This window comes from Spermophilus citellus, assembly GCF_964194105.1.
Source record: "Spermophilus citellus genome assembly, chromosome: 8".
In the NCBI taxonomy this organism is placed as follows: domain Eukaryota; kingdom Metazoa; phylum Chordata; class Mammalia; order Rodentia; family Sciuridae; genus Spermophilus; species Spermophilus citellus.
In genome coordinates, this window is record NC_138189.1 from 124,151,756 (window position 1) to 124,177,777 (window position 26,022).

Genomic DNA, 26,022 nt, shown 5'->3' on the forward strand with positions numbered 1-26,022 from the left:
AAAGCAAATGTCAACAAGCAGGTCTCCTCAGCTTCTCAGAAAACTTCTCGCAGGCCATGTACTTTCTGGATCTGACATGAGTGTTCAAAGTTTGCTGATACTGAGGTTCACTTGCTAACCTAACTTTCCTCTCTGATACTTTTTTCTAATTCACATTTTCTCTTTCCTTTATATTTATTTATTTTGTTGGTTATGTCTTTTAGATTACATGGCAGAAAACAAATCTGCAGAGAATGAATTGATCTAATTTTTGCATTATATGTTTTCACACATTTTTATGGAGTGAAATTTTATCCTTGAAGAATTTCTTTTAGCCTGTTCAAAAATATGTATCTTTAAACTATGTCAGAAAATTCATTTAAAAGAGAATGATTAATATTTCCAAAAAGTGCATCTGTCATTGTATTGAAGTAAGTAAAAAAGAAAATGAGGGGAAAAAATAATTTTTTTAATTTTTATTTTCTTCAAAAGTTTAGAGAAGAAAGAAACAGAGTGCATAGATCTAAGGTCAGAAGGATGATTTAATGCACAGTTACAAAGTTATTTTAAAAATCCTCTTGAAAGTCCATAGGTATTTCTAAGCTGTGGATAGTACCTCTGATACATATTGAGTAGTAGATGGAGGAGTAGAAAGAAAATGAAAAAGGAAGTAAAATTAGAAATTCTGAAACGAATATTAAAGAACAGTCAGAGCACAGTTTCAGAAAAATGTGGGCTTACTGGTTCTCTATCTTTTCTGCCTATCCTCTCTATTTTTATCTCCACTATCTTTTCTGCTAAATTTCCAAAATAGTTTTCCAAATGTATTTGACTTATTAACATTTTTCTTCACTCTCACCAACTCAGTAGGTTGTGAACTCTATGATATACAGCTAACCACAGTCTTAACCTTGATCTACTTTGGCCTTTCCATCAGTGGAATGATGATGTGGTAGGCATTTGCTGTTTTGAGATTCCAGCGTCTCCTCTATCCTTTGTGGCATCAGCTCCGCATTTCACCATGGATTAATGATGCCTCAGTATTTTCATTTAACATGGGACTGCCTTCCCCACACTCCTATAAATACAACCCCACTGGACACAGTTACTGGTTCAGGTGAGCTCATGACTCAAGGATGTCTTCACAACCAATTAGATCTGGTTCTGGCCTGCAGCTTGAGCCAGTTGGGAATTGCACTCTTTCTTCTTTGGAGATCCAGTCTTCTGGGAGTCCCATATGGACTCTGATAATAAATCCAACTCAAGGGAAAGAGAGCTGAAAAATGAGCCTTTGAAAATTGTTTGAGATCCTTAAGTTATATGAGCCAATAAACAACATTTTTGCTTCATTCATTTTGTTAACCTTGTAGTTTTAATTTTGGAGATAGGCCTTCCAATCATGGTATGAGTCATTTACATTTGTAATAATCCCCTTTAACCCATTTTCATGGTATACACTAGATTATAAATTATCCCCTATAGGTAAACTAACTTATGTCCCCTTGGTGCATTCTAATGTGAAGTGGCTGTGAACAAAGTTAAGTGTTGCCTGAGATACCCTTATTCCCTGTCATGGATGGGGGAACTTTCCTGGGAGAAAGGAGCAAAAGTATGTGCCCCCTTTAAATCTCCTAGTCAGCTTGATCTCTGGATAATGATCTAATGATACTTGCTAGGAAGAAACATCTTAACTCTTAACTGCCTTGAGTGGAATGCCGTTAACTAAGGATTGCCAAAAATAATAGAACCTGGACCCATAAGACATGGCTTCCTGCATAATATTATGCAACCATGCTACTCTGTTATATATGTTCCAACTGGAAGAGAAATCCTCAAGTCTTTAGAACTCATTTTGAGCTCAAAGCTGGGGATTTGCCACTAACGTCCCAGATATCTCTTTGCTTTGTTTGAAATTTTTTCTTAACTGCATTCTTGAAATTACTTAGTAAACCTTGATATCAGCTAAAATCTTTAATTTCCAGAAGTCTGATTTGACAACCAGGTCCCATTAGTTAGCTTAATAGTCTAAGTGGATAGAAAGGGTTTTGACCATGTTACTAAAGATATCATCCCCAGCATGGCCCACAGAGTAGTTCAGGATCTTGTATTGATGATAGAATATATCTTATTTGTTTCTCAAGAGACCCTGGCTGATGTATGGTTTTTACATCTACTTTTTGAATTCATAATGTCATAGAGAGGTTTGTTAAAATGGGATTCATATGGGATTCATGTGGCTTCATCATTGAATGATGCCTGAAGATCACCAACTGAACCATCATGACAAAAAAGAGATGCTGATTATTGATGCAAGACTCAAAACCGAGGTAAAGAAAACCTATGGCTCTTTAGAGATTAAGAATTACTGAGTACAATGATTGAATATCGGATATCAAGTCTTTGGAGAATATGAATCCCTGGGGGTGGAGCTGTCAACTCCTATGGGAGAGGACATATAAATTGAAAAGGCACAGTGCTCCTCATTAACAACTACTCTCCAGTCTGTCCTCTGCTCTGCCCCCTCCACTCACAACGAGAGCAAAAAGAAGTCACAGATTCATGGGGAGGGTGATGAAGAATTGGCCAGGAAAAAATAAAGAAGTCCACCAAAACCTCTTGTCTTGGAGGCAGCTAATCTGATGAGATCCAAGAAAGGGGGAGAGTTTTAACCCTAAATTCTGTTATTTAAGAAAATTTCATAGATCTTTAAATATTGATTAGTGAGGGGAAATCGATCTAGAACAGTAACTAGAAGTGACCAGAGGAATTTTGAATTTTATGAGGAACAGTGGATAGTTAGGCATCTTTTCCATGTTTCTTTCATGGCTGAAGGAAGATACAGCACTTAGGATTTGAATGAATTATGGGAAAATGGGAGTTGCAGGGGACAGGGGCAGGAAAAGAAAGCTATGTGCATTGGAATAAAGTAGTGTTCGAACATAAATAATTTTCTTCTTAATATTACCAATCAACATATGAGTGTTATATTTCTCTTCTTGCAATGTTTGGCAGTATAGTTGTGATAAAAGACAGAAATGAAGTATCAATGTATATATTAGGGTAAGAGAGAGAGATGTATATTTGAATAACTGCTTCTATTATGGCCCTTTCCCAGGGAGCCATTTCCATAAACATGGGCTAAAAACACCTGGGCTTTTGCTCTAGGCAGGAGAACTCTAGCCAGTCATCTCAGCCCTGGACTCGGCACAGGATTGGCTGAGGTCTTGGTTGAGAGTATATCATAACCACCATGTCCCTCTGCCTATTTTTCCTTCCTTTCCCTCCCTTATTTCAATGTGACTTCAAGGGAATTCTCTCCTAAATCTCCTCCTGCTAACTGTACCTGAGGACTGACTTCCTAGAGAACCTAGGTTTTGAGAGGAACCAAGATTATTTCTGTTCAAGATATTCACAAATACTCAAAGAGGTACATACTCCTATTTTGATTTTAAATTTGTTGGCTAGCTATTTTTTGTGTGTGTGTGTGTGTGTGTATGTGTGTATAGTAGAGATTGAACTCAGGGTTGCTTTACTACTGAGCTATATCTCCAGCTCCTTTAAACTTTTTATTCTGAGACAGGGTCTCACTAAGTTAACTAGTCTTTCCTAGAATTTGTGTTCTTCTTGCCTCAGCCTCCAAAATAACTGGAATTAGAGGTGCATACCACCACATCTAATACACTAGACTAATTTTGAAGGACATTTTAAAATTCCCTCTTTTGTTTCCAGAACTAAACTTGTAGAAAAAGATAAAGTTAAAAGCATAAAAGAAAAATGAGCTAGTTTGTTTATTTAAAAAAAAATTTAAATCCATTTCATTAATTATACAGTTATAGCCAATAAGGATCACATAAGTAAATGTTAGAATAAAACACAGGTTCATTGAATAACACATACACACACCTAATAGAGCAAATAGTAATTTTCCTAACAAAGACAGAAGGACTAGTTTTGAATTTTATTGATTGCTGGAACAGTAGCTCCCCTTGAGCAAAGAACCATAACAGAATTAAGGAAAGATATTTCCATCCCAGAGACCAGACTTTTGGAGGGCAGCCATTGTGAGTATAATTCGTGAACCTGGCCAAGTGTTTTATTTCTTATTGGATTCTTGACTCTCTCTGACTTTCATCATTTAGTGAGTCATGACTGACAGTGTGTGTGCATATCTACAATAATTGATTCTGAGAGAAATATCTCTAGCCTTCCTCGCAGTTTTCTTTTGAATAAGAGGTAACATTCTTTCAGCCCCAGAAGCTGCTGAAACAGGGACAGAGATCTGCAGACTTTGGGGCTCTGATTTCATGCTTCACATTTAGGTACAAATTGGTTCCAGGTCAGCATCATAGGAAGAATAGCTTGAATTGGATGTCTCTGATCATTCCAGAATTGTACTGGAATGTATGCTATTATTTCTGGAAACTTCTTGAGAAGCAGAAAGGAATTTTGCAGAGAACACAGGAATGGGACTCAGTAGTCATGGGTTTCAACCCTTGTCTTGCTGTGATATTGGGAAAGTCACTTAGATTCTTCACCTGCAAGTTTCTCTTTTGGCAAATGAGAAAGAGAATATAAATGCCAAATTGGTGAACATTTTAAGGACAGTTGATTTTTATGTGAAACCGTCCAGTTTTTAAATGTGCTATTAAATTTTATTTTTCATACAAGACAAAAAAAAAAGTGTGTGTGGGGGGTGGTATTGGATGGAATTTATTTTGGAGAAGCCAAACACGATTCCATTATTTCTTCTTGGACCTTCATTGCTCAGCTTCTCAAAAAAGAAGTCAAGAAAGTTATCTGCTTGCAACCCTCCTTTTCTCCACTTGTCAGTTCTCACATCACACAATCTGGCTTCTTCTCCATCACCCCATTATGTTGAAAAAAAAAATAAGGACTTCCTGTTACTAAATATGGATCTTACCTGACGTCTAATGAGCATTTGAAAAATCTCAAGCCTTTCTTGAAATCCTCTTCCTTGGCTTCCTTTCGTGTTATCCTGAGTTCCTTTTATCCCTCAGGTTGTTCCTTTCCTGAATCTTTCAGAAAGGTTTCGTTTTCCTCCTTTTCCACCTTAAATAGTGTATTTTTTATGGTTTGCTTCTAGCCTTTCCTTACCTTATTCTATATTCATGCAAATGGCTTCAAATACCCTTTAGAGAACAAATGACTCTCAAATATGTATCTCCAGTCCAAACTGCCTGTAGACCATTAGAGTCTACTGTTTTGTAAATATTTCATTTTTAAACAATTTAACTCAACATGCCTAAAACTCTTCTCAAAGTCTTTTCCTTAAAAGCTGATCTTCTAGACTAAACTACCATTTTTGTTTTCCTCTTCTTACCTGGAATTTCTAATCTATGTTCCTACATATTTCTTAAACCTTGTAGTTCTCTCCATTTATACTACTGTTATCTTGGTTTAAATAATTTCTACCCCTAAAGCCACCTCTCCACCCTTTCACCTTCAATGCATTCAACAGACATATTGATTTGTGAAAGAAAAAATTTGTTTATGTCTCTCACCTGCTCAAAACCATTCATGGAGTGTTAACTTTCCCTGGAGGAAAAAAAACTTTTTCAATTTTTTTTATTAAAGAACCTTTTCACATAGGTGATGTGGACTTTCCTTTCCCATTAGCTTCACCATGAATTGCTTTTAACCTTGCCATCCTCTGGCTTTTCCCCCCTAAGTTCCTGGCATTCACCAGGGTTTTTTCTTCCTTCGATCTTTAACTCAGACCACATACCCTTTCACCTGGACTACATATTGTTTTCTTGACAGTCTTCCAAATCTTCTTTTCATTGTGCTCTTCTTATAGATATTAGTTCAAACACCAACTGCAGGGACTTTTCTGACAGTGCAGACTTGGTCACTCTTATTGTGTTCTGTATTTCTCCTCAATGGCACTTACTGCAGTGACCAATCATAGTTTAGATACTGACATCTTCCAACTGATCTGCAAGATCCACAAGGAATTCATCACTATTGTTTTAATCAGCTTTGTAATGCTGTGGCCAAAATACTTCATGAGAAAACCTGGACAAAGGAAAGTTTTTGGGGGGCGCAGTTTCAGAGGTCTTAGTCTATAAACAGCTGATTTCATTGCTCTGGGCCCAACGTGAGGCTGAGGCAGCAATCATGGGGGAAGGCCATGGTGGAGGGAGCCTGCTCCCCTCCTGGCAATAAGGAAGCAAAGAGCAAAAGATTGGGGAAGGGGCCGGGGGAGGGGGGAGAGGGAAGAGGCACTTTCCAGAGCACACTCCTAGGTGACCCACCTCCTCCAGCCACATCATATCCAAACCATAATAATTATATCGAAAAGTCCACTATAGTTAATCTCCAGAATTTATAAACAACTGAAAAAACTTAAAACCAAACCAAACCAAACCAAAACAAAACAAAACAAAAAAACCCAAACAAACAACTCAATCAATAAATGGGCTAAGGAGCCAGATACTTTTCAGAAGAAGATATATGATCAATCAAAAAATATATGGAAAACATCTCATCTCTAGTAATTAGAGACATGAAAATCAAACTAAGATTTCATTTCATGCCAGTCAGAATGATAGTTATCAAGAATACAAACAACAATAAGTGTTGGTGAGGATGTGGGGGAAAAGGCACTCTTGTATATTGATATAATAATGAATAGCTGGTGGGACTGTAAATTGGTGCAAACACTATGGAAAGCAGTATGGAGATTCTTTATAAAACTTGGAATTGAACCACCATTTGACCTACCTCCTTGGTCTATACCCAAAGGACTTAAAATCAGCATACTGTAATAATGCACCTATATTAACATTTATAGCAGTTCAATTCAAAATAGTTAGATTGTGGGACCAACCTAGATGCCCTTCAATTGATGAATGGATAAAGAAACTGTGGCATATATATAGAATTGAATATTACTCAGCATTAAAAAAGAATAAAATCATGGCATTTGCAGATAAATGGATGAAGTTGGAGAATATCATGCAAAGTGAAATAAGCCAATCCCCACAAAACCAAAGGCTGAATGTGCTCTCTGATAAGTGGATGCTGATCCATGAATGATGGGGGCAGGCATGGAAAAAATGGAGGAACTGTGATTGGGCAAAGGGGAGGTAGAAGAGGGGAGTGTGTATGGGGGCAGGAATGATTGTTATTACTGTACATACATGTGTGACTGTGTGCACGACTATGGCACGATGCTATATCATGTACAACCAGAGAATTGAAAAGTTGTGCTGCAACTGTGTACAATGAATCAAAATGCATTCTGCTGTCATATAAACCTAATTAGAATAAATAAATAATTTTTTAAAAAATCTATTATAGTTGATCATATTTAGAAAAGTTTCAAGAAATGTGAATTGAGTAGGCAAATGATTTTGAATAAATTTTCCATTCAGATTTCAATGCCCTTCATACTTTTAGAAGCTATAAAGGCATTTTTTGTGAAACATAATAAAAATACTAACCTGTTCCCTCTCCTATTCAGGTCCTGGAATGTGACATCACCAAATCTATTCTGTCCCCTTCAGGAAACACAATGGCTCAATAGTTGTCTATTTAAATATCATCTATAAATAAGTTAGAAAAACATTTATTTACTTTTTATTGAGGCATTGGCCTTGAAGACAGTGTTTAAATATACAGCTGTGGAGTCTGGCATGAATGTCACTGCCTAGGGACAGGGTCATGGAGAACAGGAGACATTTACTTACACTGTCTGTGTTTTTCACAAGCCACTTTCAAACCTCAGCATTAGTCTCTAGCTTTCTTTCTCTCTCCTAGATTCCTTCTTTGTCTCTTTGCCTCCAGATGCTTTTCACTGTGTCCTCTTCTATAACTATTTTGACGACGAACTTTCATTTACATACAAAATATTTTTGCTTAGAAACTTTCAGGCTCCTGAGTTCCTTACTTACTATTTCTCAGCCCGCCTGGGTCACTTTCTCACATAGTATAGATACTCAGTTCATTCCTGAGAAGACCCTCTGACCTCCACTGCAAAGTTCTTTGCTTTCTTATCTTCATGTCATATTCTAACTGTAGCCTCAGGTCTTTATTCTTATCATTATCTTTGAGTTTAACAGGAAGACTTCTGAATTTATGGACGCCAGTCTTAGCAGGGATCTCCATGTGGCTCAAAACTGCATATCCATAGTTCCGCTTCTTGCACTTTAATTGCTCCCAGGGTGTCCATTTCAAATCTTCCTGTTACTCCTTGAGAACTTTATTTTTCATTGCTGCCCCCAGAAATCCAAGAGGTCACACTGTCTTCTCCACCAAGAAAATGGCATATACCCTGATTAAGTTTATTTCATCTTGAACACAGACAACACTCTATCCATCTATAAATATTGTTCTGTCTTCTTGTTTTACCTTTGATAAGGAAGCACACGGTATTTCACTCTAGCCAACCAGTTCCTCCCTGACTTCCCCCAGGACTTCACCTGGCAGAGGAAGCTGGCTACCTCACCTACTGCTGACTCCTAGAGATGGATGGGTATACATATGCATATTCCTTTCTCTCTTGACTTCTGAATGGTTGTTAGCATGGTCCACAGCTGTTGTTTTGAATCTCTCCTCCCCCTTCTCAGTTTTTTTTTTTTAATGGGCATCTCTCTTCCCATGTTTTAAAATCTGAGATTGCTAAGGTTTCATTGTTAGCTGTCTTCTTGTCTTATAGCACCTAGGAAATTTCATCCATACTCCTATGTTTGTTTTCCATCCGTACATGCTATGGCTGCTGGGTGTGGTGGTAAGGATGGTGAGCTCAGGGTATGGAACACTTAATTAGAATGGCTGTGCTCTCATCTGTGGATACTAGAGAGGAAAAAGTAAAAGAAAGGTGGGGGAAGAGCAGATTTCATAAAAATCACAGGGAGATTAGTAGAGGAAAGGGACCAGGGGGTGGAAGGTGAGGGTGAGAAGGGAAGTACTGCAGAGTAATATTGGCCTAATTATATTGTTATACTGTGTGCATGTACATATAGGTATCAATAAATTCTATCATTACCTACCATTAAAAATAATTCACTAATAAAAAAAATAAAGAATTGTACTTTGACTTCTTGCTGAAGGTTCATGAGCAAGTGACTTTACATCTTTGAAAGGTGATTATATTATGGGCCTTCCCAGTACTGCTGAACAACTTAAAGCAGAAGCCATGCTATTTTTTTTAATAATTGGGATGTAAGACACTTCTAAATCTCTTTAAATATGATTACAGGTGCCTCCCAACTTACAGTAGTTTGACCTAATGATTTTTCATTTTTATAATAGTAAGAAAGTAATACAGATTTAGTAGAAACTATATGTTGAATTTTGACCTTTTCCCAGGCTAACAATCTGTGGGATAATATTCTGTATGGAAATGCCAGATGGCAGCAGCATTGAGCTGCAGCTGCCAGGAAGCCACGTGATCATGAGAGTAAACAATCCGTATGCAACATACAGTGTACTCCATGGATAAGGGGTGGTTAAATAAACCCTAAGATAGTGTTTATTAAATGAATTTTTAATATTTTCCCTTTACAATGGGTGGATTGGACTTAACCTCATCATAAATTGAATTTCATCTATACCCATCTAAGCTAAGAATTTGTAAGCTAGTCACAGAAAAACAGGAGTCTCTGCCATTGGTGGGAGTAGAGATAGACAGAGCCCAGCTTCTGCAGAAGCAAAAGTTTTAACAGTGGTATCCTGGTTGGGGTTGGTGAGGACAGCTTGGGAGCTTCCATGTTGGGGTGTGGTTGGGCCATAGAGCTGCAACAAGGAAAACAGTGTCTGCAGAAAATTTGGGACCTCTAATTTCCAGAGAAGATTGTAAAACATCCTGTAATAATGACAAGCTAACTAAACACACTTAATCTATTTTCTTCTAAACGAGTTAAAGTGGTTTGAACAGGAAGCTGTCCTTCTTCCCCTGTCTGATGAGCCTGCTTCTGCCTTGCTTGGTTATTACCTTGCCTGTATGATTACTTCATGGGGTTAAAGGGGCTCTCCTGGTGCCATCACACTCCAGAGACTCTAGGTATACAACCAGAATCAGTGTCCTGGAGTGGGTGTAGACATATTTACAAAATAAACCTGAAAGGACCAGGTTTTCACAAAAGGATGTACAGTTTGGCTAATTTATATGAACAAGAACCTAGAGTTAGGATGGGGGTGGGGCCAAGCATTGGTGAGGGTCTAGGTTTAACCCCAGCACCATAAAATCAAACCCAAACAAAACAAAAACCCTAGAGTTCATGTGCAGAAATATATCTTCTATGGGTATTATATCAAGAGAACAGAAGCATGATGTTAGACTAAATTGAACTTACTAATATACATACACATATTTTGCCAGTGGATGGAAAATGATCTAATTGTTTGCCTTGTTTATTGATTGAAATCTGGATATGGTGATGACCAAAACTAAAATAATATGACATGCTCAAAATGCTCAGTGTAAATTAGAACGAGTTCAGCAAACTATGCTCTCAGGAACCAACTCTGGTTAGTGGCCTATTTTTTCTTTGCTTTATTTCGTTTTGCATGAAATAAGATTGTTTTTTTATTTTTAAATTATATGAGTTTAAGTGGCTATGTAAGTAGGCACACTGTATTTTTGTTTCTGAGCTAGAAACAGCTTCTATCTTGTCCTTGAAGAAAAAGTTTGCTGGTTCCCTGATCTGGGCTCTGAAGGAAGGGACCCTAAGTTCATGGAGATAAGAGTGATAAATTGGCTTTATTTTATCATACCTAATTATTTTCTGCTGTGTGCCAAAGGGTCTTTTTCTGCCTGATATTAGTGTGATTGCTATCCCATGGGGGCAGAGAGGAGCATATTAAGAACACAGGTACTGTGATATTATCATGCAATGATAAAATATAAGCCATACATTAAAGAGGTTTGCAAAAAATGGAAGAAAAAGATTATAGCATAAAGTTAGGACCTCTGGATTTGGATCTCTGAGCAATAAAGTTTTGGGTTACCTCAACAGATAAAGAACCTGAACAAGCTGGATGAGGGTAGAAGGAACATAATTTGGATGAAGATGGGGAACTAATATAAAATCTAAATGTATCCTTGAGGCTACTTGCAGAATCAAAATGTGTTCTTCTTTCATGTATCATATATATATTTGAGTTTTCAAATAAACGCCTCTTTCTCTTTTTTTTCTTTTATGTAGGTTATCTTCATGGTGGAGAACTTTATAATCCTAATAGTTTATAGATTCTACAGCAATGAAAAAGACAGAACTATAAGAGTAAGGGTGTCATTCAAACTCTGGGCTTGCAGCTCTTTGTCCTGTTAGAACTTTGTGAGCCTCCTCAGAGGAGACCATATGGAAGTTTATTAATGCAAAGATGCTTGAATCAAGATAGGAGGAATATATTTGTTGTTATTATTGTTTGCATTTTTAAGAAAAAAGCATAAACGTGAAGGAGTAGACTTTCATGCACATTTATAAATTATTTGTTGCTGCCTGGCATGTTTAACCTTTCTTTCTATTTTTAGAGAACATATTATTTCAGAAGTTCATTCTTTATAAGATTAAAGCTACATATTCAGTCCCCTATTATCCTGCTTCCATTGCTGGAGGGCAGGTGTATTGCCTGACTTTAAATCACAGAGTCCTGGTGGAGACTTAAATTTGGGAACTCGTGATGCAAATAAAGAAATCACTTATAGAATCTATCATGGTGACCAAGGCATCAGTTATGTAGGTGACCAAAAGCTGCAGGGGTTTTACTAAAAGCATCCAGTTTTGAAAATAAGAGAGACAATTTTGTGTAGCTGGACACTGTGGTGGAGACAGTGCTGCATCTAGGAAGGGGTTTCTTTAGGGTGACTTTGGCTTTTATTTCTGGCAGCAGGCACTCTACTTCTAATCATCTGGTCCTCCTGGAGAGTCTATAAGGTGTTTAATATTTTATTTAAAGGGATCTGGTTTTGCTGGTTACACATTTCCTTTGAAATACAAGAGCCCTTATGTATAGACTCTTCTATACCACAACTATCAGTTTTTGCCATGTAACCTACCAGATCCAAAACTTGGTGACTTCAGAAAACAGTAATTTCTCACTATTCTGTGAGTCATACATTTTTGCGAGTTTCAGCTGGACTCATTTATGTAGTTGCAGTCACCTGGGTGACCAATTGGAGACTGGTTGGTCTCCAGTGGCCTCAGGCCCATGACTGGTGGTTGATACTCGTTGTCAGCAAGCATGGAGGGAGTGACTCAGGCATATGCCTCCAGGAGGCTCTTGTAGGTTTATTACTGTGTGGAAAAGGCAAGCACTTTTGAAACTTGGGCTTGTGTCACATTTGATAATGTCTCATTGGACAAAGCAAGTCCCAAATCCCAAGGTTGAGATCCATATAACTGAGTAAAGAAATAGAATCTATCTTGTACAAAGTCATATTGTAAATGGATATGCAAGCAGGGATGGAAGAACTTGTTTTGGAATCCTGTTTGCAACATAGAACTTTTGTTTTTTGACCCTCTCCATCTTGAATGTACTCTCTTGGAAGTTTCTACATCTATGAACATGGAATTTTCTCTTCTCGGTTACTATTTCTCTTTCCTGGGTGAATCCCCACAGAGTCTTGTTCTCATCATTCAAGACTCCATTCATTCAGAAAATTATTAACTGTCAACTGTTTTTTAAATCTTAATTCCTGCAAAATGTTGTGCATCTCTCGTTTATGGTACTTACCACAGAGATCTTTACCATTAAAATTCCAATGGAGAATCCCCCAGAGGATGGCGATTTCCCAGGAACTAACACAATGTTAAGCAAATGACAGCTGCTTCATAAACTACTACTGAATACTGAATAAGGTATGTATCCACCTTATTGTCTTTCTCTTTTCTCTGGGCTTTATTAACAATGACCTGTGTACCTTGGGAAAATTTCTCTGCAGGGTTGACAGATTTTTCAGGTTCCTGAGAGGCCTTATACAGCCATGTGAGGTCTAGTCTAGACATTTATTGTGCTACTTAGTGTTGATCCAGTTTTTAAGCAGTAGCCAAACCATGAGCTAGAGATTTCGACCCTAGAATATTCCCGTACCATGTTCTGAGCACTGTAATCCCTGCCTCTCTTTCTTTTTAATAAATTTCAGGATACTCTATAAGTCAATCCTGTATGGATTGGTACTATGCCACTCTGTAGTCATATTAAATTTAATTTGTTCTATGCCAAAATGGATTTCAATGTTTTGTGTTTTTCTCTTCCTTTTAGAAATGCTGAAAATAAATCATTGATTTCATCCAACTTCTTTCTTTCAATAAGCAGAACAGCATGCTGATAAGCCATATATTTACTCTTTAACCTTTCAATGAACTTGTTGAAGTTAGTGAAATTCAATCCTTTCCAAAGAATGAGACTAAAAATAAGATTGCATATATTCTGGCATCTCTCTTAACCCCAAACAAAGATGAGAGACCTTTTAGAGCTCATGAGAGTATTTAGGGACTTTCCCATTATTTTAGAGTGGCCAAAATATTTTATTCTTTTCCCTTTCCCCTCCCCCCAACTTTCCTCCATATCTGAGCCAAATCAGATAGTCAGGGAGTGGGAAGATCTCCTTCCCTCCCCTCTTTGTAGTAGGATAATGGAAAATACTCTGTTGGTCAGATCTGAGCTCCTGGCAGCTGCTGTGTTGGCAACAATTAGGGAAGATTTTGAACTAAACGTCTGGCTGCTGAAAGTTTTTGGATTTGGGGTTTGATGTTATCAAAAAAATTCATCTGGTCAGATGCAGAAACATATTATTTAATCTAGTAGGAATGCGAGCAGGTTGTCCTGCACAGGGCATGTTGGAGTGCTCTGTCTTCTTTTGTGGGGAAGTCTACAGCAGTTGCTCTGTGTAATTTGACACGGGTATGTCTGGGGACAGAGTACTCCACCACATTTCAGTTTAGTCTGTTTCCACTCCTGGGCTGACTCTTAGGAGGTTTCTCGAATGAAACAGCAGTTAAATTTCTTGGTTCCATCTGCAAAATTTGACTTGTTATACCAATCTTAAACTAATTCTCTCTCCTAACACTTTTTTTTTTGAATACTTAGTCTAGGAATCATTTTCAAACATACACAGAAAATGACCTTAATATGGAGACCTATTTATCTGATTCAGGCAAAGCACTTTTTATTGCTTGAAAAATGTTATTTCCAATAATAAACTATTTTTATTTGTCGATGAATACATAATTCAGAAGTCATCACTTTAATGCATGAACTTTAATTTTTTGAATATAAATATTAAAGGAACCGAGTTGGACAAATGTTTCTTCTAAAACACAAAAACAGCTTAATTCCAGAATTCTTGTTAAGGGAAGAAGCATTGCTAACATTACCTTGCCTCCACTGAGAAGCTGTCTTAGTACATACATTCAGGCTGCAGTGATGGAATATACCATAGACTTCAAGGCTTAAACAGAATGTATTTATTTTTTTGAAGTTCTGGAATCTAGGATGTCCAAGTTCAAGACACTATCAGATGTGGTGTCTGATGAGGGTACATTTCCTGATTCACAAACGACTCATTTCTTGCTGTATCCTCATTTAATGGAGGAGTGAATAATCTCTCTGAGTCTCTTTTATAAAGCCACTAATCCTATTCCTGAGGGGTCTACACTCATGACCTGATCACCTCTCACAAGCCCCACTTTCCAGTATAATCAAGATGGGAGTTAGGACTTCAATTACAAATTTTGAATGGACACAAACATTCAGTCCATAAAAGATGGCTTTGCACATGAGTGGTGAGTGGTAGGGCCACCAGACTAATGATTGTATGTGGAAAAAAAAAAGTCTATGGAAGAGGAATATATTTATTTATTCACTTTCTGAATAGTCTATGTATCCACTTCTCTATTACCTATGTTTTTTTTTTTACCACCAATATCATAATATCACTGGGATAGTTGATACTTTATAATTTCTATGAGCAATTTAATTTTTTGAGTAGAATTAGCCTTCTAGAGTTTAGATGAGTTTTCTTTTAGATGTTAGAACATATCCCAGACAATATCTTGAAGCATTTGGGGGTCATTTAATTATGGTTTAAATGAATCAGTTTATCATAATTTTTAAAAGTCTAAAATATAAAAATATCTTTAATGATATGAAAGTTAATTATTGACTTTAAAAATAGACCTGACAGATGACTATAAGCTTACTGTTTCAGTAATGTGAACCAACACAGCTACATGAAATGGAGATCAACTTTGATTGTTTAATAAAAAAAATGCATACAATTATCAAACACAAGTTTAATATTAAAAAAATCAACAGTTTGCCAACAAACAATAACTTCAAACTAAAGAGTTAAATAATGCATAGAAAAATTAGACACATTCTATTCTCTGTTGTTTTCATGCTGTGACAGTTCTATGCAATAAGACTAAAAAAACATAAGCTAATTACTGTTCAAAATTAAACATATGGGAGCTTTCTAAAAGCTCAAAATCTGAAATAGGAATCTCTCCATGTCTTCTTATATATATTTTCCCTGGACTGATGATAGAATTAATTACGTTCCGCAAAACCCACTGCAAGTTGCAAATGTTGTTAAGTAAAAGGTAGCTCAGTGGTAGAGCACTTTCCTTGCATGTGTGAGGCACTGGGTTCAATCATCAGCACCACATAAAAGTAAACAAAGATATTGTGTCCATCCACAACTAAATATATATATATATATATATATATTTTTTTTTAAATGTATTTAATAACCTAACTCCCAAACATCCTAGCTTAGCCACATGGTCCACTGTACAGTATTAGTCATTTCTCCTGTGATCATGGCTGTGAGGAGCTGGGGTTCACTGCTGCAGTGGCACATCCTGAGGAGGATCATTGGAATATCACTAGCCCAGGAAAAGAGCAAAATTCAAAATTTGAAGTATTTCTCTACTAACCGTGTATAAGTAGTCATAATTGTTGACTGAAAGTTAAGTGGATCCATCGTTAAGTTGGAGACTGTAGTAGAGTCTTGACAAAGAAAGTATGCGAGTGAAAAAACAACTTTATCCATGCTTGCTCGGGTTTTCAGTTGTGGCTTCCTTATGCGTCAGACCATGTCCACATGTGACCTTATCTTTCTCCTGTTAAATTCTTTATTGCTAAGAGCAAACTACAAGTTTCTCCAGCTTAAAATCCTAGAGCTAACTTTGAATCCTCCTCATCTTCTGTGGCTTAGATTCAATATAAAACTGATTCTTGATAATTCTAGTTTTGAAATATATTTCAGATCTTCTTCTCTCTCTAGTGTCACCCAACTCTTACCAAATCATGTATGCACATCTGTCATTAACTCATTTTGCTGTCTTCCTTCTGAGCTCATGATCATTGTGTTTGTATCTTTCCTTCAGTTGCATCTTCCTAAAACTCTTTTCTTAGTTGATTTTGTTGGAATACTGGAGTGACTCTTGACTCTTTCCCCCTCCACCTCGGCTGATAAATCCCGTTAGTTGCTAAACTCCATGGATTTTCACAGATGGGTTGTATCGGGTTATCAGGTTGCTATTTTATGTGACAGGGTCCTGTCAGATCAGTCTTTGTAACCACAGTTAGGATGATGTGAGTTTCCAGCCAGCAACCATTTACTGTTTCCCCTACCTGAGGCAGAGAGGGTTTATGCAAATGACATGCAGGCCTGTCCTTGCCACTGGGTGGGATCTTTCACTGACTCTGGGTAATCCAGTCAAATGAAACCCTAACTTTTTACCCAAGCCTTCTCCCCTCAGGACTTTTGCTGGGCTGCTTACTTCACCTAGTAGGAATTTCCTCCAAAATCTAGATTAGTTTTAAATGTCCTTTATAAGTGGGTCTCTGATCTTTAAAACTCTCTTTGTTGTGAAGTTCCATAAACATTATTTTTACAATCACTCCATTCTGCCTCCTATTATAAATATGCGTAATTCAAATTTATCCTCCAAGTTCTTAAGTATCCCTCAAAGGCTTATGTGTTAAAGGCTTGATCTTCTGCCTTTGGAATTATTGGGAGGCAGTGCGGCCTCTACCATTCATTGGAGGTAGACCCTTGAAGGGAATCACATGAACCTAGTCTCTTTCTAGTCTTTTTTTTTTTTTTTTTGCATCCTGACCTTGAGCAGAACAGTTTTGTTCCACCCCATGTTCCAACAATGATGCGCTGCCTCACCACAGGCCCCCAAACCATGAGGCCAACTGACCAGGTTGGCAAACCTACCAAACTGTGAGTCAAAATAAACCTTTTATCTTTATAAGTTTACTTTCCTAGATATTTTGTTATAGTGCCAGAAAGCTAACATAGAAATAAAAAGAGAGTAGGTGACTTGAATTAAATATGAGTGCTAAGTAAGGACAGATGACCAAAAAATGTGCTCTTGATATGGTTAAAAACTCCTAGAAGTTTAGTACAGATGTAAATGTAGCTACTGTCTTGTCAGGTAAGAAAGAATAGGTTTGGTTGAACATGTGTTTTGAGTAAGCACTGTGTTCTAGACACCATGCAGAACTACAGGGTGTGATATGCTATGCTCAGGTGCGGCCATGGTGATGTGGGACATCAGAAAAGAAAAATCTTCATGCAGTTGAGGGCAAGTGTCCTGGAGGAGATGGGTTTGAGCTGTATGTTAAGCAGTGAGAGAGAATGAAGAACACTTTGGTAACCCCACCACCTAGACAGTGGTGCTCCATGTCCCAGACAGAGTGTTCACTCTCCCTGGTGTGGAGGTTGCTGCAGGCAGGGAGGACTGCCTGGCTCAGCAGGTGATAGAGTGTCCTCTTGGATGTAAAAGTGTTTGGATTGTAGTAAAATTTATCTTGAGAGTTGTAAGGAGCATCTTTCATAGATATATTGGGACATGCTGGGACTCACTAAGTTGCTGGCCATAAGGAACAGCAGCCATTGAACTGCTTAGTCATGTCTGCTTGCAACTGATAAAGAGCTGTAAGGGGCACTAGCCATAGGCATGCGTAGTAATGACTGGTTACAGTTGTTAGGGAGCACAGCTTGCAAAGAACATGTCCAGTTGTAATTACATCACCTCAATAGACATGACCAATGGACACTGACTTTCACTGGGTGTAACCAATCACCAACATACACCACCCACTTGGAACTGTATTTAAATAGCGTGTCCTGCCACATTAGTGAGACTGGCCACCTTGCTGTCAGTCCCTGGACTGACTCCACCATTCCCCAATGTCTAGCCATCAGCTAGAGAGAACCACCAGATGAAGACAATGTCTCCTCTTTGGCTAAAAGAAGTCTCATGGCATTGGAGGTATTTTGGGGATCATGGTTGCCCGAGGATTGTGTCATTTGTTTATAGTGTTTAATTAGTGTGCATTGAATGTTAGTTGGGGTGCTCCAGCACACCCAACACTTTTTGCATTAGTTGTTTGCATTTGATGATTGGTGTAATCGAATATACACTTGCATTTAAAGACAATCTGACTCTGAGTAATTATTAATAGTACCACTAGCAACAGGATTCAAGCCACTAAGTCCCCTAGAAGGGACAGACTAAGAATTTAAGAGGGAAGTATAATGAATAGCAAGATATTGTCAAATGGCATGAGTCTTAACAGAGGGGCTGATTGTGCTAAGGACTCTGGTGGACTTGCACTGACTTTTGGTGCTCAAACTGACCATTCTTCTTCTTTAGGAAAGGGCACAGAATTTCAGTTTTGCTCTGGGAAACTACTTCCCCATCCTCAGGTTTTGTACTTCTGGGGGAGTTTGCTCCAGGTCAGATTCTGAGGGTGGAGGTGTCTCAAGTCCAGGCAATCTTGTCTGTCAAAGTCTTCATCAATCATTCCTTTCTCAGTATTTTTATTGTTACCATATATTTTGGCAATGGATGATATTGAACATTTTACTGCTCAGAAGAGCTTGCTGATCACCTTCATACTTTCTAAAAGTTAAAAGAAGTCTTGCAATGAAATAAGCAATCGATAAGAGAAATTTGAATGACAAAGACAAATTGGAAGCAGAGTGTATTAGGAGTAGGATCAATAGGAGTGATGATTATAAAAAGGGGATTTATTAGATTGGCTTATGTGATCAGAAGTGGGATAGTCCAAAATGGCTGTCTGTAGGCTGGAGAGCTGGAGGAAACAGTAGCTGTATAGTCCAAGAGTCTGAAATCCCCAGTACAAGAAGGATCAAGGACGCTACCCCAGTCCAAGACTGAAGGGTTCTGGAAACTCTCTGGAGAATCACTGGCAAAGTACGCTTTGGAAGAGTAAAGAAGCCAGAGTCCTATATCCTCAGGCAATCAGAACCACAATCAATAAACCCTTCAAGAAGAATCCAGTTTGCATCTGCTGCTGCTTCGTTGTTCTTCCAAATTTTATTCCATCCAAGACACCATCCTATTGGACAGTGCTGCCCATGCTTAGGGTCTCCACTTCAGTTGCATATCCCACATGCCCATCATTCCTAGACACACCCTCATTGACACACCCAGAAGCCTCTCAGTCATCAAAATCTTTTAATCCAACCAAGTTGACAATTCAGATTAACACAGAGAAAATGAAATCAACTAATGGTTACATAGGAAGAGGAATATTTAATCTCCAGGAGAGATTTACAGAATTACCATTAGGAACAGGGCACAGAAAGTTTCTTCTGGCAAAGGGATCAATTGTAGGATCAGTTTTAGTTCTCCTATGAGAATGCTGAATTTGGGAGGTGAAAGATGACAAGAACAAGTTTTTTTTTTTTGAGAATTTTTGTTTCAGATACATTTGGCTGTGAAATTTGCTAACAGAAAATTCTAAAGTGATGTTTCATGGAGATGAGTGGGGTTTTAATGGATAAGTGTCAGGGTTAATTGCATATTCTGATCCAAGACAGTAAGAAATAGATGTTCTCTGGAGCCCATTAGCCATGGTAAGATTATTTTATGAATAAGTATATGCAAAGAGCATTTGTAGTTCACATTACCATCTCTGTGTTAACCAAAGAGTATTTGGCATCTTTTGACTCTTGAAGTAATCCCATTAAATAACTTGTGAGAGTTACATGGTTGACCTGCCCTTTAAAAATGATAGTAAGTTCTCCTCTAAAATGCTGTTGTTTCTAATTCCTTCTGAAAGTACAAAGCAATTTACCTCACTCCTCTAGCCACTGAAACGCACCTGATTACATTATAATGACCAATACCTACACTTTATTTTTCAAAGGATGCCCTTAATTCATTTGTCTTTCCCTTTTGAACTCCCTAGACATCTAGTTTATGTAAGCATCTCTCACTAATGAAAGGAAGGTTCTTGGTTTATTTTAACCTGAGTTCCCTCATTCTGAGCTACTCTCAGCGGGCCTTAATACCTCACTTTCTTCCAAACTCAAAATACATTCCAAATGCTTTCAAGAAGAATAGAGAACTTACTACATGTTGCATAGGGAGGAAAAGATGTTTACATTTCACACTGCCCCAGTACACGATCCTCCCCCCCAAATCACCTTGAGCCTTTCTTCTTCCCCAGAGTTCCTCTTCCATTGAGAATTTTTCACCCCAGGGATCTTTGACCCATATGCGTCTACCTGCTTCATAAAACCACAAGTTCCTTTTTACATTTTAACCACAATACATCACATTAGTATTCAAACCTCCTCAGCTTGACTGCACCATTCAATAAGAGAAAAGTAAAAGACAGGCTTCTCAATTTTTGTAAGTGTGTTACTGAAGGCCTTAATTAATTCCCCAAATTTGTATATATCTCAGAAGATGATTCTTTCATTTTGTATTAATTGTCTATTATTACACCACAAATTATACTCAAATCCTGTGGCTTAAAACTACATTTTTTAGTTCATAGTTTCTCTGGATCAGGAATCTGGGCAAGGCTTGGCAAGCTGCCTAGGGCTTGGGATATATCATAACAGAGATAAAGGTGCTGATAAGGACTGTAGTTACTTCAGAGCTCAACTGTGAAAGGATCCATTTCCAAGATTGCTTGCATGGTTACTGGTGAGATTTGATTCCTCCTGAACTGTTGAACCAAAGGTCTCATTTCCTCCCTGGCTTTTGGACAGGGGCCTCCCTTAGTTTTGCTATGTGACCTTTTCCAAAGATCAGCTCACAACCTGGCAGTTTGCTTCATCAGAGCAAGAAATCAAAGGAGACTGAGAGAGTACAAGTAAGACAGAAGTCACGGACACTATAATCTCATCTCAGAAGTGGCAGCTCATCACTACTCACTATATTCTTTTTCTTAGAAACAAGTCATCAAGTCCAGCCCACACAGGAATGGAAGGAAATACAGACAGGCATGACTAATAGGGGTGAGGATCCCTGCAGGCCATCCTGGACACCTCCTGCCCCCCAGATAGATTCTCCTCTATGTCTCCTTAGTGTTAGCGTGTGCCTGTTTACAATGAGTTTATAGCATCCACTAGGCAGTATACTTGTTTAACTGCTCTCATTTGTTAGTTATGTCTCTAGTTGTAATCACCAAGAGAGAGAGAGATAAACATGAATACTAGCTCCCTTTATGTAGCTCTTGTCACAACTTTGTCAATTCCATTTAAGATGGAAGATATGCTTTTATTTTTTTTTCTCTTGTGGTCATAAATACAAGCATTCACTCACATACTGAATGAAAATAAAGTAAGGCCTTGCCAGGGAGAAGGAAAACCCTGGGGGATGGTGTATTGGTTAATGTCCTTAGTTCCAAACAACAGACTCCATTCTGAGTCATCTAAGCAGAAAAAATGTTTTGTTCGAGGTTATTGCTAGAATGATCAGAGAGTCAGATTTCAAAGATATGCAGACAGATTCAACACCCCATCATGATTCAGAGGATTCTCTGAGGAGAACTGTGCTGTCTGTGAGCATTTCATCTGGTCCCCAGAAGCTCTGCCCCTACAATCCTTGGAGGACAGGATATCTCACTTACACACACACACACACACAAACACTCTGAGCAATCTCAAAACACAAACACACACACACACACACACACACACACACACACAAACCTGTTGAACAAAATCCCTTGGTGTTGCTGTTACCTCACGCTTGAATCCAGCTAGTACCTGGGTAAGTCTAAACATTAGAAGTAGGTCAAGGTTTGCAAAACAGCCTGAGGATCCAAATTTTCTGTTTTTTACTTGGGAAGGTGAGACTCGTAATATGCAAAATATCCAACATATGAGAATATTGTATTTCAGAGATATTGGGCAGCCTCGGTGGTAAAATTGCTTTATACTGGTGTCTGGCCGCATGAACACAGAACCAAGTGAATATGTTTTTACTTTGGTGTTCTGCTTCACCAGGAGGCTGCATTTTCCTCACTGCTTGCTGTAAGCTTTCTTGGTCTAAGGTAAGTTGATATTATAGACACTTTTTCTTGGCTCCTTTATTCTCTAACAGGAGCTGTCCTCTATTTGCCTATTTTGGTTTGACATCTAATGAGCTTTTCCTTGGGGATCAGTTCTATTAAAAGCAGTTATGAGTGCAGCCTGCTTAGAAGGGATGAAGGTATTCTTGCTCTCTGAGCAATCTCAAAACATAAATAGTATTTTAGGTGAGATACAGGATTCCCAGAAATCATGTAAATAAAGGAGATGTGAAATACCATGAACATTTCTATCTGGGTTATGAAAAATAATCAGTAAAATTCCCAATCTACTACATTCCTTTTACATTTGTAAACTGAGACTCAGTTCTTTCTTGAATTCTGTATAAGCAGATGAATTTAGAACAGAACTTAATTTTTGTATATGCTGATGCATTTTGTAGCTGAACTCAAAAGGTGCTCTCATACTGGTAGAGGCAAATGGAACCGAGTGATCTCTTTGCAAGATTTTCAGTATTGCATCATAGATACATCCTTTTTTATTTTCCTTGTCCTCTTCAGAGGGAGCGTGAGCCTGTTAAACATCATTCAGTATGTCATGAGCTTTACAGAATTTCCACTGGCATTTTAAATTCTTCATACAAGCACATTTTTTCATTGTTTTTTTCCCCCTTTTAACTTTCATGATGGTCTAGGGAAAAGCCTGCTAATCATCTCTCACAGCCTTTAAATTTTCCAAAATCGTATATCAAATATATCATGTTCTAAGCAGACATATTTCTAAGAAAGGAATGATTTAACCATAGAATAATTGTATTACATGAAAGATTTTACTATGTTCTTAATACAAGAAAAATGGCTCTTTCATGCCTGCAGAGTCCAAATATGGATAGGAATGCTGGGAAAAGAAACCGTAATTCACTGAGATATCACATTATCAGGTGCTCTCTTTCCAGTAGGCTTTTCCAAGGTGGACTTAGCTGAATGTAGGATGAGTCATAAAGGAGAAATAGAAGTAATTACAGTTGAGGGCAAGTAGTTCAGGCATAGAAATTGAAGAGGGAAAAGATAAACTGCCTAGAGAATTTAAAAAAATAATTTATCATTGCAAGCAGACTCTGCCCTAAAATATTAACCAGTTGGTTTCCCACAGATCTTATGCTTTTCCTCGGCTCCCTTTCAACCCCATTTAGGATTTGAGTTCCTAGTAGAGCTGATTTCCAAGAGTTCTGGATATCTCCTGGAAAGAAAATAGATGTGATCGGCTTTTGTGTAACTCCAATTGATTTAAAGGTGTCCTGGAAGGAACATGAAAGAAACAAACTGGTTCTCTGGTTCTCTAGTGTTGGTTTTTCAAATACTGTAGCAAACGTGCAGGTAAGTTGTCTTGGTACAGTGGCTCTTTTCTGACATTTACTCTGCTTCATACCTCATTGCGATTGGCATACTCTACAACATGGGTGTTGATGGAAAACTTTCAGTGGAATGGGTCAAAGAATAATGTGGTCAGGAGTCATTTATTTAGAAATCCAGAGAAAATACTTGCATCTAAGACTTTAGTGATCTGACAGAAAGTTGATAGTGATGTCAATGGAATTGTTCCCTATTGACTAGTTGATTCTGTGATATTCTCACAGTGAATACAGTTAATTGCCATAATTACATATTTTCTGCCATGTATCTTTTTCAGCTACTTATTAATAATAATTATATACAATATACATAATTATATATAATTAATATTAATGCAGCTATTTATTAATAATAATAAAAGCTATTATTAGTTGAAAACCCGAAATGGTCTTTTGTGACTATTGAATAAACTCATGAAGAGTCAAGAATGAGGTACTTTAGCTGTGATAGGATTTATATTTGCACTTTGGTCTCTTAAATATTGTAGTACATAATTGCTACCATTTTTCATCACTTAGATTAGTTGGAGAAACCCAAACTCAGAACTTACCAGTGACCACAATTGGGAAATGTGTTTAGTTTTCTGGAAAGGGCTTCTTGTGACTCATGTTCAAGTTATGACAGGATAAAGGAAAGTAAAATAGTAAATATTTAAATTGTGAAATTTTAAGGAAAAATTTTGTGTTGGTGAAATAACTTTGCTGTAGTTAAATGCCGATGATTAAATGACTAAATTGTACTATGTTTGGTAGCTGAAGAACAGATTTACTTCTTGAATGTCAACTGGCATCCAAATGATCTTGTCTTATGTGGGCCATCTTCAACACATGGGGTGTGGTGGTGGTTGGGGGGAGAAATATATTGATTTAACTAACTGTTTTGGTTCTGCTCTTACTAGTGATCAAAATTACCTTGTTCTGTAAACTTTTGCCACTATACAGTTCATAAGTCCTAACTTTTAAATATTTATTTTGTTTTTGCTTGAATGTTACTTATGGCCAAAGTTCAAATAAGGTGTTTATTACTTGTGTAATATTTGATGGCCTCTGTCTTCTCTAGCAGGGAAAGCCAATGAGGCTGTTGATATTTCTTGATTTCCGGCTTACTAAACTTCAGGAAAAAAAAAAAAAACAGCCTTTGCTTCTATATTTTTGTAGTTCCTTTTTCTGTCACTAATTGAGGTAGGAAGAACTGGAGCCCATGGAAAAATGGAAAGAAACAAAATCATGTTGGAATTTTTGAAACATTTGTAAATACCTAGTTTTTGTCAAGTTTTGGATATTTTGCAGTTGATTTATATGGACCAAACTTTTCTGAAAATATTTCCATGAACATAAGAAAAATATTAAGAAACTATCATCATCTTTAAATTCCAATTTTCTTATCATTTGACCAATTAAAAACATCAGCTATGAGTGCATAATTCCAATATAATGAACTTTGAAAAATCAGGATAATAGTTTAAAACAAACAGTTTCTAAAAATCACTAGCTTAAAAATAATGGCAGGTAATGGTAATATCATCTACACTTTCTGACATGTAAATACTTATAATTTTATTACTAGGCCTGAACATTTCATTTTTTGATTTTGTCTTGTTTAACCTGGTATTACTTTGTCAATAATCAGAAGAAAAATATCAATATATTTCTTCCAGCTTCCCACATCTGTCTGATATTTTTGATTGAATATCTCCAGGATATTTCTTGGACACTGTATTTCTTATTAGAGTTGAACAGAGAAGTGAAAAACCTTAGGCATAATTGCAGATGCAACCAGAAACTTCAGCTGGTATTCTTTTCACATGTCACACTAATTTTAAAATTGGGTCATCTCCTAAAGTATAATATAAATAACTCAGTTGTATTTCTTATTTTCTTTAAAAATAAATGTCTTCCCTTAAGGCTTTCCTATAACTTGTCTGATCTGAAAAGTTATCTGTTCCTATCTAGCTTGGATATTTCCTAAGCAAATTATCTTTGGAACACTAGACAAACCAATATGACAGGGTGGCTTGAAGCAAAGGTTAAATTTTCTGCTGAAAACTGGCTCTCACCAGACTCCTAAGTGGAATCAGAGAGGTAAAGAGAGGTCAAAGGAGGCACAAGTGCTACTTGAAACAAGGAGTGACCCTTTGAGGGTGGCTTGTGTTCTTGAGGAGACTCCAGACACACTGCAATCAGAAAACTAACATTAGCCCAGACAGGATGCATGAGTCAAGGATATCTAAAGGAGATGGAACATGTGGCATCCGGGCATTTGCAACTTTCCAATTGCCAGACTCCACTTGCGGTCCATGCTGCTGGTTGGAGCATACTGGAAAGAAAACATAAATGGTTTAAATTG